The sequence below is a fragment of the Silene latifolia genome, chromosome 7 (genome assembly GCF_048544455.1).
Source record: "Silene latifolia isolate original U9 population chromosome 7, ASM4854445v1, whole genome shotgun sequence".
Lineage (NCBI taxonomy): Eukaryota > Viridiplantae > Streptophyta > Magnoliopsida > Caryophyllales > Caryophyllaceae > Silene > Silene latifolia.
The window spans coordinates 82,278,144-82,297,110 of NC_133532.1; positions in this window are offsets into that span (position 1 = coordinate 82,278,144).

Sequence of the window (18,967 nt, forward strand, 5' to 3'; positions counted from 1 at the left end):
CATCTAAGTAATAAAACAATTCAATCACTTAGACCGTATCTTATTTAATCAAATTATAATGAGATACGTAAATATTACTTCCAAAATCGTCCGTCAATTTTAAGTAATTTAATTAACCCGTATCGTCATACGATCAATTAAATGATCAATTAAGAATGTTACCCTTTAGGTATGACCTAAGGGGATCAACTGGTCACCACCGCCGCACGACAGTAATGTCAAACTCTAGTCAGCCAATCATTACTGATATGTGTGGACTAGTTGACAGTAAAAATTACTTCCCAATTGTATTTTTTAAAATGAGACTTAAACATGTGATCGTTATGATCAACAGTTGTGATCGCATTATTGTCGGAGGACACATATTCCAACAAGGAGTACTACTCTCAATTTCTATGTAAACTGGTCATGAATGTCACCAGTTATAAGGCTCTAAATCTCAGAAATTGTAAGTAGGTTGCCAATTTATCAAGTCAAGTCTACACGGTCAGCTATATTTGAACAAAAACTCGTAGATATGCGCAAGGCTAAGCTAATAACTGTCAATAAAGTGCAAGGCTCAAGTAAAAATGACAAGTTACAGTGCAATATCATCACGGAAATCGACCGTTCCGACTCAACCTATATGCAAAATGAAACGTGAATATTTTATTATTTTTTGAAATTTTCTAATTTTTTTTTGAATTTTATGATTTTTTTCGAAATAAAAGAATACACTGCAAGCAGAAAATGGAAACGTGAATGCAAAAACAAATGCAAATGCGGACTCAAAGGATGCATTACCCTCCCCAAACCAAAACGGACAACGCCCTCGTTGTCCTCGAGCATACACCAGTAGATAAATACAGGGGAACGGGAAAATACAACCGATAAATGCATGAAAAACAATAAATAAAAAGGAGATAAAAGAAATAAGAGAACAAGAATGTACATACAAAACACGAACTTCCCCAAACCAGCCTGAAAACTGAAGAAGTGAGTAGACCAGTAGCTACTCGTCAGCCTCGTCCTCCACGTCCTCCACCGTGAAGTCTGGGTCCACCTGCTGCTCCCTCCTCCTCGCCTCCTCAGCCTGAGTCCGTGCCGCCTCCTCAGCTGTGTCATCGTCACTGGCTGGCTGTGGGTACCCCTCAGCTGGGTACCGGTAGAAAGACGGGTGTGGCCAACCCTCAGGAACGGGACGTCGTCGCATCATGTAATACTCGTATAGAGGGAACAAAGTAAGAGCTATGTCCCACTCCATACGAGCCTGCCTGCTAAGAAGCTCAAGCAACAAACTGTCACGGCGCCCTTGGTCAAGGACCGCGGACGCCTCAAAAGGTGGAGGAGGAACAAAATTTGCCGGGTAAACCGGCTGTGTCTGGTAGGGTGCAGGAGTAGGAGTAGGAGTAGGGATCGGGGTAGGGATGGTCGTGGAAGTCTGGCCACCCGTAGAAGGTGTGGATCCCTCTCCGGTCTCAGATCTCTTCCGCTTCTTAGAAGTGGACATGGTAGGAGGTGGAATAAGCGGGAGGTGATACATGGGTAGTGGTGGAGGTAACCTGCCCTTAACAGTGGGCAGGGGGACAAGGCGAGGCAAAGTGGTGCAAGGTAAGGCTACAGACAAGGAACCACAGATCTTCCATGTCTGCTGGTCAGAAGCAAGCCAAAACATAGACGACATAGCAGCAAAGTCAAGGTACCTATCAGTGTCTAGGTGCTGTAAGTCACGAGGGAAGACGGGGAAGATAGAACAGGCAAGAAAAGTGGCTATGCCACCGCAAACAATAGTGCCCGTAGTCTTCTGCCCCATAGTGTGAAAGTACTGAGCAGTCAAATAAGCAATGTTAAGCACAAAGGGTCCCTCACTGTTAATGTTCAGGTACCCATCGAGAATAGACAGCTCAATGTTGTTCACATTGTTTGGTTCTTTACGGCCAAAGATGGTCCCACCAATGAGACGCAAGAAGTAACGGGCCGGGGGAAGGTGGACATGCGCAAGCTTGCGCTCCTCGTAACTACTCTGTGCCAAGGTCCTCCACAACATGCGGATGACCTTCCTAGGAGGGTCAGTGTCACCGGTAGAAGACAAAACTAACCTACTGCCAAACTCCTCTAAGGTCCAAGAAATAGTCCGGTTAAATAACCGGAAAGAAACACAAGCACAAGTCTGGTCAGTGGCGTAGGCACCGGCAGAAAAGGTAAAGGAGCTGAAAAACTCGAGGGTCAGCTCCTTGTAGGTCAAGGCACTCATGGTAATCAGTCCCGACATCCCCGCCCCTCTCAAAATCTCAAGTACGGGCTCATAAATACCTAACCTATCAAGTGACTTACGACACAAAAACTTTGTCAAAGCAAAATCACAGCTCTCTAAAGCAAAGAAACGAGTACGATGAATAGCATTAATGCAACTTACCTCGGAGTAGTCGGGGTGCGGGTCGAGTGAATCATCAACTCGGATAGTAACACGTCCAGTAGAGCGACCAGCAGAAGGTGTAGATCGTCCGCGACCTCGGCCTCTAGTACCTGGCGAGGAAGCCCATCCTCTGACGAACGAGGTACCAAGGCTGCCCGGTAAGCAGCTGTGACAGCTGGTGACCACGCAGCAGGGGTGGTCACAGTACCAGAGGTGCTAACGGTGGCTGCACTAGTAGAAGTGTGGACATGGGCCACAGGCCGGTCTGCGGGCGCGATGCCGCCTGCCTGTCCGTAGTCACGGGCCATCTACATGCCAAGCCAATCTGTGGACATGCAACGGTCTAAAAGCCACGATCGGTGACGTAAAAATGCTTTCGACAGAATCGCTTTAGATGGGTCGGTTTCGTCTCGGCAAAGGTCTCGAAACGATGTTTGAGATGTTCGGAGTCGCCACCAAGCATTTGTGGGATGCTTGGAACCCGTTCGAATCCACTTTTATACGTAGGTCAATCAAGGCAAAAAGCGGTGCTTGACATAGGTACTAAAGATAAGGACTCGTCCCCCTTTTAGCATTCTATGCCTAAAATGACTCTCGTACGCCCTGGATAAGGCCATCCACTATCCAAAAGTTCTGAGTAAGGGGTGAGGGTACGTATTGGGAAGCCCTTTAATCGGACACCCAATCCCGCCCGCGTTAGCGGCCTCTACTGATCGATCGTGGTTGTTTAAGTGCAAAAGTTGATAAAACGGTTTAAATGCATGAATGCACATCCAAAAGTTTTAACCTAACATGTGAGAATTTCCTAAGTCGGTTGTTTATGCATGTACCAAGAAATTGGTGTCAAAGTTGGATTTAGATTGGTTTGCATGTGAAAACGGAAATTAAACATCCATTTACCAAATTCGGGTTATGATGCTTAACACGATCCATTATTTGAAAAAGGGTGTCAAATGACAAAGTGTAAAAACATAAGCTTGTCAATCTGATCCGTCATGTATTCGGATTAACCGTAATCGGGATCGTCCTAGACAAATGCTAAGACGAAACAGGACGGTGTCAGGCAGCCCCATTGGGGCGCGAGCCTATTGGCGAGGGAAGGGGCTATACCCAGGTTTTAAAAGATGAAAACAGGAGGCCTTGGTGTGCGAGCCATGAGCTGAACCAAGAGGCGTCTCCTGGTTGTAAAAAGGTTGTTTAAAACCATTTTAAAAGGTTGTTAAAATGGGTTATTTAAAACCGTATTTCTGATGAATGATTTGCAAGTATGATTTACATAACTCGGAATAATTACTATTATGTTAGTAATATTCGTTGTCGGATTTGCATGTTTGAAAAGCATGGTTTACAAATAAAAATGTAAAATGTTTGATTTGAACTAATTATCTTAAGTTCATTTCTTTGTAATTAGTCAAGTTAATCATCATACCCGGATTAAACCGACATGGTATAAGGAACTAATGATGATTATGAATTATGACTAATATGTTTACAAATGCAAACAAATGAGAAAAATGCTAATTAAAATAAAAGGGGGTTAAAATACCCTATAATTTATAATTAACCAATAATATCATCGAGTCACGGAATAAACCGTCATGGTATAAAGAACCAAGGATGATTTTTTTAATGGTCAAAATATGTTTATCATAAAAATGAATTAAATGTTAAATAAAAGAAAACAATTTCCTTTAAAATGTAATTAACCAATTAATATCACCGAGTCACGGATTAAACCGTCATGGTATAAGGAACCAAGGGTGATTATGATTTATGGTTAAAAAGTTTGTCATAAAAATGATTTAAAATGGTAAAAACCGTAAAAGGAGAGAAGTAAAAATAAAAGAAAGTGTTGGAGGAAAGACGAACTCCAACACGTTTGAGTCTGACCTGGACACCCCATTGAGGCGCGAGCCTCTTTGCATAGAAAGGGGCTTCTGTCTTAGGCCAAAACTCGGTTTTGGCTCGTCTAACCTATATTTGAATCCTGTTATGCATTGTTCATGCTTATTAACTCAAAAAAACAGTAAAGACATGAAATAAGTGAGTTGTTTACACCCTCAAACTTACATATTATGATGTTTGCGACGTAGATGACTTTAGAGACGGTTTTCTCGTAGCGACTACTCACGATCAAAGAAGTTTAAAAGAGTGCCTTAAAAAAGGATTTTGTTTTGAAAATGGGTTGAAAATATGTTGTTGAAAAACATGTTGATTAATGTTGAGTTGGTCGAATGGGTCGGTCGAATGCACGGCGATGGTACCAAACAAAATCTGTAAGGCTTGTGTTTACGATCGGTAGGTCGTAAACACGTGTCGATTTTGTGACTTAGGAAGTCGGTTCTAGAAGTTTAAGGGAGAAGGAGGGGGCGGACTCTCGCGTGAGGATTATGGTGTGTGATGGTGGGTATTTATAGATAAATGTGGGGAGGTAGGTCGGTTGAGTTTTCTTAGAGGCTAAGAAGACTCCCCATTGAGGCGCTAGCTACCTTGTGATTGAAAGGGGTGTATTATCCCTTTCAATTTAGACGTGGCCTTTGCTCTATCTATTATTTGGTTGGATTGATTTGTGGTATTAAAATGAGATGTCGTGTAACAATATGGGCACCTAATAAGATGATTTTGGGTGTTACTTGAGGTAGGTGTTTTGTGTGCTTGACTCGGGTTTGACCCGTGTGAGTCGGGATTTGAATTTCGAGTCGGTTTTTGGCTCGGTGTCGGTTTTGACTCTAATTAGGGTCATTTTAATGGAAATGACATGATAAAGACATTCATGGCATTATTTTCGACATTCGAGATTTGGTTTGACTCGGGTTAACCTAGGTTGACTCGAGTTGCAGGTTTCTAAGTGGGTTTTGGGTCCGAAGACGGTTTTGACTCTAATTAGGGTCATTTTAATGGAAATGACATGATAAAGGCATTCATGGCATTATTTTTGACATTCGAGATTTGGGTTGACTCAGGTTGACTCGAGTTGCGGGTTTCTGAGTCGGTTTTGGGTCCGAAGACGATTTTAACTCTAAATAGTGTTATTTTAATGCAAATGAAGTTAGAAAACTTTTGAAATCATTTTTCATATTCGAGTAGTGCATTAAACCAACTCATGTATAGCCAATCCACGCACGCATATCAAAAACACGTTACAGTCCGATCATCATCGGGTGGTTTTTGGAAGGTGCAGATACTGGGTATCTACAAGAAGCAACAGAGGCAGAGCTAGCAGTAGTGCTAGCGGAGACAGAGGCAGACATAGAGGCGGAAACAGAGCTAGCCGCAACAGAGGCAGAACTAGCGACAGCAGCAGTGGTAATACCGATAGTGACAACAGGTAAAATAGGGGTACTAACAGTAGGAACGACGGTGGTGACAGCAGGGACCACCGTCTAAGTCGAGGATGGAACAAAGGTCGAACTAGTCGAAGGCAATGAACTACTTTCCATCCTAATCAAGTAAGTAAGGCGAAAAACAATCAATTAAACCAATTAAACACAAAAAACCCCAAATTAATCGGGTTTTTCGAACCAAAACACAAAACCCTAAACCCTAATTACTTCATAATGTCGAAAATGAGCAAATAATCAACAAAATAGTAAAGGGAGTACTTACTTGATGACGAATCCCACAAAATAAGCAAGAAAATCGACAAAAATTGATGCAAATGACGGATTTTCAAATGGAAAACCCGCAAACCCTAATCACCCAAATTAAACGCAACAAAGAGGAGTTTTAAGGGGAAAATTGAGGGCTTTGGTCAATTTATTAACAAGGTAAGCAATGTGGGTGTTGGATTTGGTAAAGGGGAAGAGATTAATGAAGGAAGTGGGGAATTTTCGCACTAATATCGCAAATAAGGAAGAATAAAAAGTTAGAATGAAAATAAGAGGAAAAGGAAGGGACTTCCTGCGTATTATAGACGAATTCACTCGATCGAGTGATTTAAAAACACTCGATCGAGAATTCTATCTTCCATTCTGCTCGATCGAGCAGAATTCCACTCGATCGAACAACTTCCTCGGGCATTCCTCTCGATCGAGTACAAAAAGTACTCAATCGAGTTCTTTTCTTGTATAACTCATCCCAATGCGACATTATCTCCTCAAACCTGCATAAAAACACGCACAAACATATCCTGACAATACCAAATCACACAATATGCAGTCTATAGTCTTTTCTAGCTAAGCTAAATAGTCTAAAGTCTAGCAGTTCTAAAAATCCAATAAAGAAGTTTGACGGAAATTTAAAGTTATACAATTTGTTACAACGGGGCATTCCCTGCTTAATTCCCAAAACATTTTAGTAGCCCAAAGGAGTGCTTCTGACTGGAGGAGGTCCCTTCAGCATCTTTGACCGTCCTCTTCGATCTCCATAAGCTTGAGTTTGAACTGGTAGGGGGAGAGTAGTTGACGTCCACGTATGCACGAACTTTCTTCTTCTCTTTGTCTTTCCCATCAGCTTTGACATTGGCATCTCCATTTTGATTGACTTTAATCGCACTTTGACCGTTGACAACTCCGGCATCCATTATATTTGTACCTGCAGTAAGGAAAACAGAAGATTGTTCCTCCTTTTCGCTCTCAGTCCGAGGCGGAGGGGTTACAATAGCGGCACAAAATTCAACATTCTCAGCTGGAGTGTCTATATCTGAGTCAGTAGAGGATAGGGCATTGCAAGGTTGAGCTTGCATGGGAGCCCTACGAGATTTAGACTGATGAAAAATCAATTCTTCATCTCTTACCTGAAATGTAAGTGTCTTACCCCCGATATCGATCACTGCGCGAGCAGTGAATAAAAATGGTCTCCCTAAACAATAGGGGTGTGAGTGTCCTCGGGGATGTCAAGTACTACGAAGTCTACGGGAATAAATAATCTCCCGATCTTGACAGGGATGTCCTCTATAACTCCTAGTGGCCGTGATATACTACAGTCGGCCATCTGAACGGTCATGTTAGTGCAATTAAATTTGGTCAGACCAAGTCTCTTAGCGAGAAACAGAGGTAAGACGCTCATGCTAGCACCTAGATCGCATAGCGCATTGTCAATCAAATGGGTTCCTATATGACACGGAATCGAGAAACTACCCAGGTCTGACTGTTTAGGTGGCAACTTATTTTGAACTAGGGTAGTCCCTACCTCAGTTAAAGCTACCGTCTCATGATCGCTTATATGCCTCTTACGCGGCAAAATTTCTTTCATAAACTTTAAGTAAGAGGGTACCTGAGTCAGCAACTCGGCGAACGGAACAGTAACATGTAAACTTTTCAGGAGCTCGGCAAATTTCCCAAACTGTTGATTGGTTTTGTTGCTCTGTAATCGCCTTGGAAAGGGCACCGTAATAGGAATCTCGAGCCCTTTGTTCCTCTCTTCCAACGTCTCAGCTGGTTCAAACTCCTTTTCACTCGATCGAGTCTTTTTACCTCTCGATCCAGTCCTCCCAGATGATATTTCACTCGATCGAGCAATAACAGCCTCTCGATCGAGTTCCTCTATTTCCACTGTGTTCGATCGAGGTAAAATTTCATTCGATCGAGCATTTTCTTCAACATTTCTACTCGATCGACCACCAGAAATCAGTCGATCGAGTATTTTCTTTGTTCTAGGCAATTCTTCAGCATTAGACAACTGTTCATCTTCCGCAATAGCTTCCCTCGGGTCTGAAATGTCCTTATCAGTCGACATCTTCGGTCCTTCATAAGAGAGACCACTTTGCAGGTTAATCAAGTTAATCGTCTCATACGGATTCTTCTCAGATTGAGACGGCAAATGACCCGGTTTCCTTGTGGATTGGCTTGCGGCCAACTGAGCAACTTGAATTTCAAGTGACTTGATTGAAGCTTCCTTCTGTTGGTCACTCATTTGCAATTGCTTCGTCAATGATTGAATCATTGTCCTTAACTCGGTTAACTCACTTACCCCACTAGAAGATGAAGCTCTTTGATTCGGTGGAGGAAAAGAAGGAGGCTTTTGGAAGCCTTGTTGAGCCTTATAAGGAGGGACATAGGCTTGCTGCTGCGGTAGAGGAGTAGGATTAAGAACATTCTGACTTGTCTACCTCAAATTGGGATGGACTGCCCCTTGATTATTGTAGTAGGAACCTCCTCCTTGCCTATATTGCTGAAAGGCAAGGACTTGTTCCTTCTCTGTCAGACAGTCAATAGCAGTGTGACCGTCATTGCTCCCACATCTCTCACAAGTGACAGTTTCCTGTCTAGTCAACAGATGAACCGTTTGTTGATCACCAGCAGCTTGCATTTCCAATCTGTCAAAACGAGCATTTATGGCTTCCAGCTGAGCCACGACCGCATTATCGACCGAGTGAACAGTCTGAATACCGTCCCTTGGGTTCTCATATTCAGCACAATGGGTCGCCATCTCCTCAATAATACCCCATCCCTTATCGTCATCAATGTTCTTTTGAAATCTCCCATTGGATGAGGCGTCAAGTATAGCTCTATGGTCATCGTACAACCCATTGTAGAACTGGTTGCATAAGAACCACTGATCAACACCATGGTGAGGAAGAGACGTCACCAGCTTCTTGAATCGGCACCAAGCTTCATAGAAATTCTCATCAGGTGCCAGCTTAAAACTAGTAATCTTGCCCCTCAGCTGATTAGTGCGTTGTGGAGGGAAGTATCTTTTGTAGAAGGCAAGTGCGAGAGTCTCCCATTTGGTGATACCAGCAGCAGTACGATCAAGGTCAGTGAGCCACTCCCTGGCTCCATTAGTCAACGAAAAAGGAAATAGAACTTCCTTTATCTTGTCTTGAGTTACTCCCTTAGTGGCGGGAATAGTAGAGCAGTAGTCACTAAAGACTTCCATATGCTTTCGCGGATCTTCACCCCCTCGATAAAGGTTTCTTTCGACCAAATTTATATAGTACAAACGGATATCGAAAGTGTTACCATCCTCTGTCGCAAGCTTGAAACATTTGGGAATCGAGGCAGCTGTGGGCTCTGAGTGACTCGCTATGTTAGGCATCTTTACTGGTTTGATAGCAGAAATGAGATTGTCTTCTTCAAAAGACGGGTCTTCTGTGAATAAAAAGTGTTGTAACTCGGGCTCGAAAGTACTCAAGTCTTCCTTTCGAATCTTTCTTTGCAGACGGAGTCTATGCCGAAAAGATCTCTCTGGCTCGGGATCAGCTGGTACTAATTCCAACCTGTTCGACCTGGGCATACACAACACTGAAAGAGATAAATGAGAACTGTCTCAAGGAATAAAAATTCCCTGAGACGGATAAAAATAAACAAAACAAAAACAGATAGGGCTATTGCCTCCCCGGCAACGACGCCAAAATTTGACAGGCTAATCGTATACCTACCAAAAATAACCAACTGGTCTCTAACTAATATAGCTAGGGAAGTCGGGATCGTATCCACAGGGAGGCAAGATGTCTGCTAAAGGTCTGTCTATTAGGTCACAAAATGGGGGTTTGATTTTGGTTTCTAAACTAATAAGAGATTAAGGGAAAGAGAAATTAAACAAGAGTAATAAAAGTAGAGAAATGTGATAAAGATGATCAAATAGAGAAAACATGTCAGGATTTCGGTTCACCCTGGTAGTCTATCGACTCAGCTGCAAATAGCCTAGACAATCTACTGTGAGAAAGATACAGGAAAGGTCCTTCCGGTCCACTTTCTATCCTAGAATCCCTTTAACTTAACTTCCGTCCTCATTAGGGTAGTCTACTATTCATAGCAGGTCTATTTAATCCAATCTTCCGATCTAGGAGTAAAATTAACCAGATTAAAGGTAACTTAGAAGCGTGCACTCAACTAAGTTGATATTACAGTTAAATTGCTATGGGATAGATTCTCACAAATAAATTGTCTAGTCTATTCGCCACGTCGTCACAATCCTACCAAGGACTCTCTAATCCCGACATTAAAGGAATTTGCTACTCATAATATTAATGGTGTCAACAATAACAATAACGAGTGTACTAATCAAAGGCATGATGAAATAATGATAATTAAGCATAAACTAAATTAGGGTAGAAATAAATAAGAAAAACAAGGATTAAAGTAAACAAAGTAAATAAGATTAAGATCAAGGAAGAAAGAGTGATTACAATCAAAAGCAATCCGACGTAAAGATCAATCCACAAGCAAAGTACAAGAATTAGAGATTAAGCAGTAGGTTTAGAAGCAAAAGTAGAGGAAGAGTATGTGAAGAGAGATCTCTAATGACCTAATTAACGTATGCTTAAATAGGAAAAACAGAGCTTAAACAAAATAATAGTAACACGGGTCACTAAAGCCCGCTTAGAATAGCAAACCACTCAATCAAGCGGATTCAGACCACTCGATCGAGATCTTCTCCAGCTTTTCCTCTCGATCGAGTAAACAGAGCTCTCGATCGAGGAACTCCAGTAATCAGCATTTCGATCGAGCATGTAAAAGTACTTGATCGACCTCTCGTGTCATTCAAACCACTCGATCGAACCATAAAGCTTCTCGATTGAGTTCTTTTCTTCAGATCAGCCTCTTAAGTTGTCTTTGACCGCTTCATTTACCACCCTTCACGCACTCCAAGGCATATTTCTTGCTCTAACATTCCCGTCTCCTTGTTATGCATGCTAAATGGGACAAATAAGACCCGGTTTCACCACTTTCAGGTTCATTTCTGCAATTTAGACAAAACAAACCAAAGTAGCCAATTCGGGGCATATTCCAATACATAATGGTACAAAAATGCATTGAAATACGTGCAATATACGACTAAAAAGACTATATAAAATGCACGTATCAACCGGGTTTGAAAATCATTACGACGGCCTAGAAAGGCGTGTTGAAATGATTGTAGAAAACCAAGTTTAAAACTCGTCATTACGACGGCCTGGAAAGGCGTGTTGAAATGGTTATAGAAAACCGGGTTTGAAAATCGTCATTACGATGACCTAGAAAGGCATGCTGAAAAAGAAACCGGGTTTGAAAATCGTCATTACGACGGCCTAGAAAGGCGTGTTGAAATGGTTATAAAAAGAAACCGGGTTTGAAAATCGTCATTACGACGGCCTAGAAAGGCGTGTTGAAATGGTTGTCAACGGTCGGCGAAAGACCGTGGTTTCGAAATGGCCATTATAACGGCGCAAAAAGGTGTTTTTGAAGGTTTGAAAATGACACGGAAGGACTTATGATCACATAACACATAAGCACTCGCAGTTTTATTATATTATGCACAATGCTAACACGGGTTTTAGCTTAAGGGGTGGGTTACACACCAAGCAATCAAACCCCAATTTTCGAGAGGAATACCCATCCAAACAAAATGTGTAAGGAGGGTGCCCTAGCCTCGTGCTCGAAGGTGATAAAAGCTCTTTGACGAAACATAAATGTGTATCGTCAACGGTATGCTTGACTCAATCGGGATTCGAAATGCGGGGATGAGTAAACTCACGCCGACGGGATGAGCCAATTGGTCGAAAAGGGTTAGGTTGTGGGCCCGGACAAGGAACCCGACTATGACCGTAATATCAATTAATGCATTTCAACCAAGACCTCGTTCGAGTCGCCAATCTGTGGACATGGGCCACAGGCCGGTCTGCGGACGCGATGCCGCCCACCGGTCCGTAGTCATGGGCCACCTGCATGCCAAGCCAATCTGTGGACAAGCAGCGGTCTTTTGAAAGCCACGCTCGGCGGCGTAAGAATTCTTTCGACCGGATCGTTTTTGATCGGTCAGTTTTGTCTCGATAAGGGTCTCGAAACGATGCAAGAGATGTTCGGAGTCGCCACCAAGCATTTGTGCGATGCTTGGAACCCGTTCGAATCCACTTTATACCTAGGTCAATCAAGGCAAAAATCGGTGTTTGACATAGGTACTAAAGATAAGGAATCGTCCCTCTTTAGCATCTTATCTCTAGAATGACTCTCGTACGCCCTGGATAAGGTCGTCCACTATCTAAAGTCTCTGAGTAAGAAGTGAAGGTACGTATTGGGAAGCCCTTTAATAAGACACCCAATCCCGCCCGTGGTAGCGGCCTCTACTGATCGATCTTGGTTGGTTAAATGCAAAACTTGATAAAACGGGTAAATGCATGAATGCGCATCCACTAGTTTGAACCTAACATGTGAGCTTTCTATGTCGGTTTGTTTAATCCATGTATCAAGTATAAGATGTCAAGTTGGATTTATTGTTGATTTGCATGCAAGACGGAAATTTAACATCCATTTACCGAATTAGGTTTATGGTGCATAACGTGATCCATTTGTCTTAGTAAGGCGTTTTGCAAATGTGATGTTTGAATGAGCAGATTCGTCATCTGATCCATCCTGTATTCGGGTTAACCGAAGTCGGGATCGTCCTAGACAAATGCTGGAAGGGGAACAGACCATGCATCAGGCAACCAGAAGAGGCGCGAGCCTGTTAGCGATGCAAAAGGGTCTCCCCTGGTTTGAAAATAGAAAAATGAGTGGCCTGTTTAGGCGCGGGTCAACAGACGATGGAAAACGTCTTCTGACCATTGAAAGAGTTCGTGAAATGTGTTGAAAAATGGGTGTTTAAACCCGTCTTGACTTGAAAAGACCGTTTAGGCCGCTTTTGTGTTGATTTGAAGAACGAGACTTGAATAATCGTCATTGTTTTGACAATATTCGATGTCGGGTTCGATTTTGCAAGCTTGACATGAATAGTTTTGAAAATAATTATGAACTAATTGTTTTAAGTTCATTTGTTTGTAATTAGTCAATGTTCATCATCGTACTCGGGTTAAAATCCGACATGGTATGTGGAACCAAGGATGACTTTGTGTTGGTGACTAATACATCTGTTTTGAAAATGTAAAGAAATGAGAAAGGCTTTAAAATACCCTTCAAAATGTAAAGAAATAAAATAAAAGGCTTTAGAATACCTTTTATAATGTAATTAACCAAATATTATCACCGAAACATGGATTAAACCGCCATGGTATTAGGAACCAAGAGTGAAAAATGTTTTATGGTTAAAAACTTGTCATAAAAAAATGGTTTGACAATACTTGAAATGGTGAAAACCGATTACAAATATGAAATAAAAATGAAGGAGATGAAGAGACCAAACACGGTTTGGATTTAGGTTGAGCAGGGGTCTTTAGGCGCGAGCCTATGTGCTACATAAGTAGCCTCTGCCTCAACCAAAAATCCGGTTTTGGCTCATTCTTCCCATGTTTTGGACCACGTTATGCATGATTTAGCATGTTATTATGGGAAATATCGGTATATCTCATCAAGAAAATTCGGATTATAACGAAATTATGAAATATGAAATTACGAGTCATAAACAAAATTGCATAAACAAAAGAATAGAGATTAGAATTAACCTCCGGTCCTAGCAATTCGGCCTAAGAACAAATATCGAGATCGATATTCTCCTAATCGTTGCACCCAAGATGCTCCGAGAAATGCCTTTCTTTTTGCTAGAAAGAGAACCCTAAATTCTCATAATTTTAGGGTTTTGAGATGAGAGTTATTAGGTCAAAAATCAAAAGAGAATAAGATCCTCCTCTTTCTCCTTTTAACCGTGCAAAAAGAGAGGAATAGGGAAGATATTTTTCTTCTTTTTTTTCTCCACTTAAACCGTGTGACCAACCCCCAAAATAAGGAGAAAATCTTCTTATTTTAGGTTGTTGTCAAAATGTATAATATGTGTATATTTCTCAATTGTCATTTATGTCGTCATGTATTAATAAGTCTACACACAATAGTTTGTAGTCGATTTATTAATACCGGTCTGTCAACATTTATTATGACAATTTCGTATAATATATACATTAACTATAAATATCGCATATTTATAATTTGCTAATTAAATATAACCGTTTATGTTTAATTACGAATTAACATCTTAATTCGTTTAAGCTAACATTATATACATTAATTAAATATAATAGTTTATATTCAATTTACGAATTAATAATTAATTCGTCTCAGCTGATATTATTTAATTGTATTAAATAATCGACTCATCATCAAATTGACTAACCTTTTAGTCAAATACATGGACTAACCTTTTAGTCATATAAGGCATCAATGTGATTATATTTTCATATAATCACATCTCTCAAACACATCCTTTAGATGTGACTTTTAGGGACCAGTTGATCACCGCCATCAGTATGATAATAACGTCAAACTTCTAGAAAGCCAACCGTTATTAGTAAACGTTAATCAACTGATAAAATACTAAGTATACCCTGTGAACCTATAAGAGATTTATACACGTTATCACACTAACTGTGGAGGACACTAGCTCCAACAATCTCCCACTTGTCCTCACAAGTGTATGTGCGATAACCGATTCTCATATCCTTAAATTTCTCCCACTCAATGTAAAACAATTTACAAAATCCGTATTCACAAAGGTCGTATTTTACAAGTGATCAATATCAAGAGTGGTTTTCCCGACTAGAGAGTAACTTAACTGATAAACGAATCATCATTCGAGCATGGCCATGCATTTCAGTTACAACTCCTCGAGTGGCCCTAAGAAATGACTAAACCTGATAAAGGTTGGATATTTTCTTCAACTCGAATCCTGCAGATATAAGCACAGTATGAAATAACCCAGTAAAAATCTGCTTAGCCTCCTGTTACGGTCGACCATGAGAAAGAAACCAAAGTCACCCAAAAACTGCCTTAATCTCAAGAGACAGTCGATAGTCAAAAGAATCGACTCTAGGAACACAATGGACGTCCAATCCACGACCTGGCACCGAATGTTTTTAAACATTTATGACTCCATTACGTTGTCACAATGTCCTACGAGGTATCGTTATTACTCGCATCTCTGATCGATCAGCCAACCGTTTGACTTATGGCTCGTTGAACCCATCATCAATCAACTTCACAATATAATAGCCAGAGTTATCAGCTCATGTAGGCGATTACGGACCAAAACAAATATAATGTAATTCAGTTCACTTTGTGGCGTTCAATGTTGTCGTACAATCCACAAGAAAAACAAAATATGAAATAATACGATGAAGTTATAAATAGCATATGAAAAAGAAAATGTATCGAATCCATAAGAAACTAGTACAACTCAGGAACACGTTTAATTCCCATGGAAATAACGTGCCCTCCATGCTTATCATATTTCAATGGTTTAGTGAGAGGATCCGCGATGTTGTCATCCGAAGCAATCTTGTCAATCACTATCTCCTCTTGCTCCACGTAATCACGGATCAGGTGAGCCTTCCGATGTACATGTCTAGACTTGTTGCTAGACTTAGGCTCCATGGCCTGGAAGATGGCACCTCTATTGTCACAATAGATGGTGATTGGGTCATTCGAACTAGGAACTATGGTTAGTCCTTGTAAGAATTGACGCATCCATATAGCTTCCTTTGCACATACGAAGCGGCATAGTACTCGATTCGTAGTAGAATCTGCTACAACTTCCTGTTTGGAACTTTTCCATTGACCGCAAAGACCACTAAGAGTAAAGACGAATCCAGACTGAGATTTCGAATCATCTCGATCCGTTTGGAAGCTAGCATCTGCGTAACCGATTGCACATAGCTTAGTATCTCCTCCATAAGGCAATGCCCAATCCTTAGTTCTCCGTAGGTACTTAAGGATGTTTTTAACAGCCATCCAGTGGGTTTCACCTGGATTGCCTTGGTACCGACTCGTCATACTCAATGCATATGCCACGTCTGGACGTGTGCATATCATGGCATACATGATTGATCCTATGGCTGATGCATAAGGAACGCGACTCATGCGTTCAACCCCTTCAGGTGTCTTGGGTGACTGAGACTTGCTCAAATGCATCCCAGAATTCATTGGAAGGTTCCCCTTCTTGGAGTTGGTCATGCTGAACCTTTCAAGAATCTTATCTAAATAAGACTCCTGACTCAGTGATAACATCCGTCGTGATCTATCTCAATAGATACGGATTCCCAATATGCGTTGTGCCTCACCCAGATCTTTCATCTGGAAATGGTTCTTCAACCATCCTTTTATCGAAGATAAGAGAGGAATGTCATTCCCAATCAAGAGTATGTCATCGACATACAATATCAAGAAAACAATCTTGCTCCCACTCGACTTGACATATAAGCACGGTTCCTCGACCGATCGAGTGAAACCATACTCTTTTATCACCTGGTCGAAACGATGATTCCAACTCCGAGAAGCTTGCTTAAGTCCATAATGGAACGTTTAAGCTTGCACACTTTCTTAGGATTTTCAGGATCTATGAAACCTTCGGGTTGTACCATGTACAATTCCTCCTCCAAATAACCGTTTAAGAAAGCGGTTTTCACATCCATCTGCCAAATTTCATAGTCATGAAAAGCGGCAATCGCTAAGATTATCCGAATGGAACGCAGCATAACTACGGGTGCAAAGATTTCATCATAATGTAATCCGTGCACTTGAGTGAAACCTTTTGCCACTAGTCGTGCCTTATAGGTATCTGGTTGCCCTTCTACAGAATGCTTTATTTTGTAAAGCCATTTGCACTGAAGAGGTCGTACCTTGTTAGGTAAATCAACAAGATCCCACACGTCATTCTCATATATGGAGTCCATCTCGGATCGCATAGCTTCAAGCCATAGCTTAGAGTCGGAACAGGTCATGGCACCTTTATAGGTAGCGGGTTCATTACTCTCTAGGAGTAAAACGTCATTTTCCTCGACCATACCAATGTATCTGTCTGGAGGATTAGAGACTCTACCCGACCTCCTAGGTTCCTGAAGAATATTAACCGTATCATTAGTTGAAGGAACATCTTCCTCCATCTGTTCCTCGGTTATTGGTTCTTGAATCTCCGACAGCTCGAAGGTTCTATTACTTGACTTGTTCTCGAGAAATTCTTTCTCTAAGAACTTTGCACTAGCCGCAACAAAAACTCGATGTTCGGTAGGCGAATAGAAGTAATGACCAAACATTCCATTTGGATAACCAATAAAGTATGTCTTGACCGATCGCGGGCCGAGCTTATCCTCGTATCTCCACTTGACATAAGCCTCGCAGCCCTAAACCCGAATAAAGGACAAGTTAGGGACCGTTCCCTTCCATATTTCATACGGAGTCTTGTCGACAGCTTTAGACGGACTTCGGTTAAGTATAAGAGCAGCTGAAAAAAGAGCAAAACCTCATAATGAATCAGGTACTACCGTGTGACTCATCATGGATCGAACCATATCAAGTAGTGTTCGATTTCTCCGTTCGGACACACCATTTTATTGAGGTGTTCCAGGTGGAGTTAACTGTAAAACTATTCCACAGTCTTTAAGGTGTTGATCAAACTCATTTGAAAGATATTCGCCACCACGATCTGAATGGAGTGCTTTAACCTTTCTTCCCGGTTGGTTCTCAACCTTATTCTGGTATTCCTTGAATTTTTCAAAAGACTCACTTTTATGCTTCATTAAGTAGACATATCCGTATCTACTCAAATCATCCGTGAAAGTGATAAAATATCTATAGCCGTCTTTTGCGGTGATTGACATAGGTCCACATACATCAGTATGTATGAGTCCTAATAGGTCATTAGCGCACATTCCAACATCTTTGAAGGAAACTCGAGTCATTTTGCCGATAAGACATGATTCACACGTGCCAAATGATGAGAAATCAAATGTGGAGATAGTCTCACTCTCAATGAGTTTCTTTACACGTTTTTCATTTATGTGTCCCATTCGACAATGCCATAGATAAGTTTGATCTTTGTCACCAACCTTTAATTTCTTATTATTCACATGTAATATATCTGTGGTTTGATCTAAGATATAAATTCCATTCATGGAAACTGCTTTGCCATAAACCATTTCATTAAAAGAGAAAATACAGCTATTCTCCTTTATTGAAAATGAAAAACCGTCTTTATCAAGTACGGAAACGGAAATAATATTCTTAGATAAACTGGGTACATAGTAACAGTTATATAAATATAACTCAAAACCACTCGGGAGCTGGATTACGTATGTTCCCTTTGAGACTGCAGCAACTCTTGCTCCATTCCCGACTCGTAGGTCCATATCACCCTTTGCGAGGGGTGTGATGTTTTTTAGGCCATGCAAATGATTACATAGATGAGAACCACAACCAGTATCAAGTACCCAAGTTCCGAAACTTGCATGGTTAATCTCAATCATATGAATATAAGATGACATACCAACAGGAGTGACGCGGCCTGCTTTTATGTCCTCACGGTACACGGGACAGTTCCTCCTCCAATGTCTAGTCTTGTGACAATGGTGGCACTCAACGTTACCGCCCTTGCTCTATTCCTTGCCTTGTGAGCCACTAGTCTCACCAGGCCCACTCTTACCGTTTCCTGACTTCTTAAACTTTGGCTTTCCTACAGTTAGGTCGCCGTGAGCTTTGCCCTTACCCTTATTCTTGTTGGAAATCATGAGAACATCTTGCTTCATGCTTCCACTCAATTTCATATCCTTCTCGGTCTGTACGAGAAGTGAGTGTAGCTCATGAGGACTTTTCTTCATGTCATTCATGTAGTAATTTGCCCTGAAAAGGGCAAAACCATCATGAAGTGAATGAAGCACACGGTCAATGACTATGCTCTCACTGATTTTGCAATTAAGTGCCTCCAGTTTCTCGACATTCTCAATCATGTTAAGAA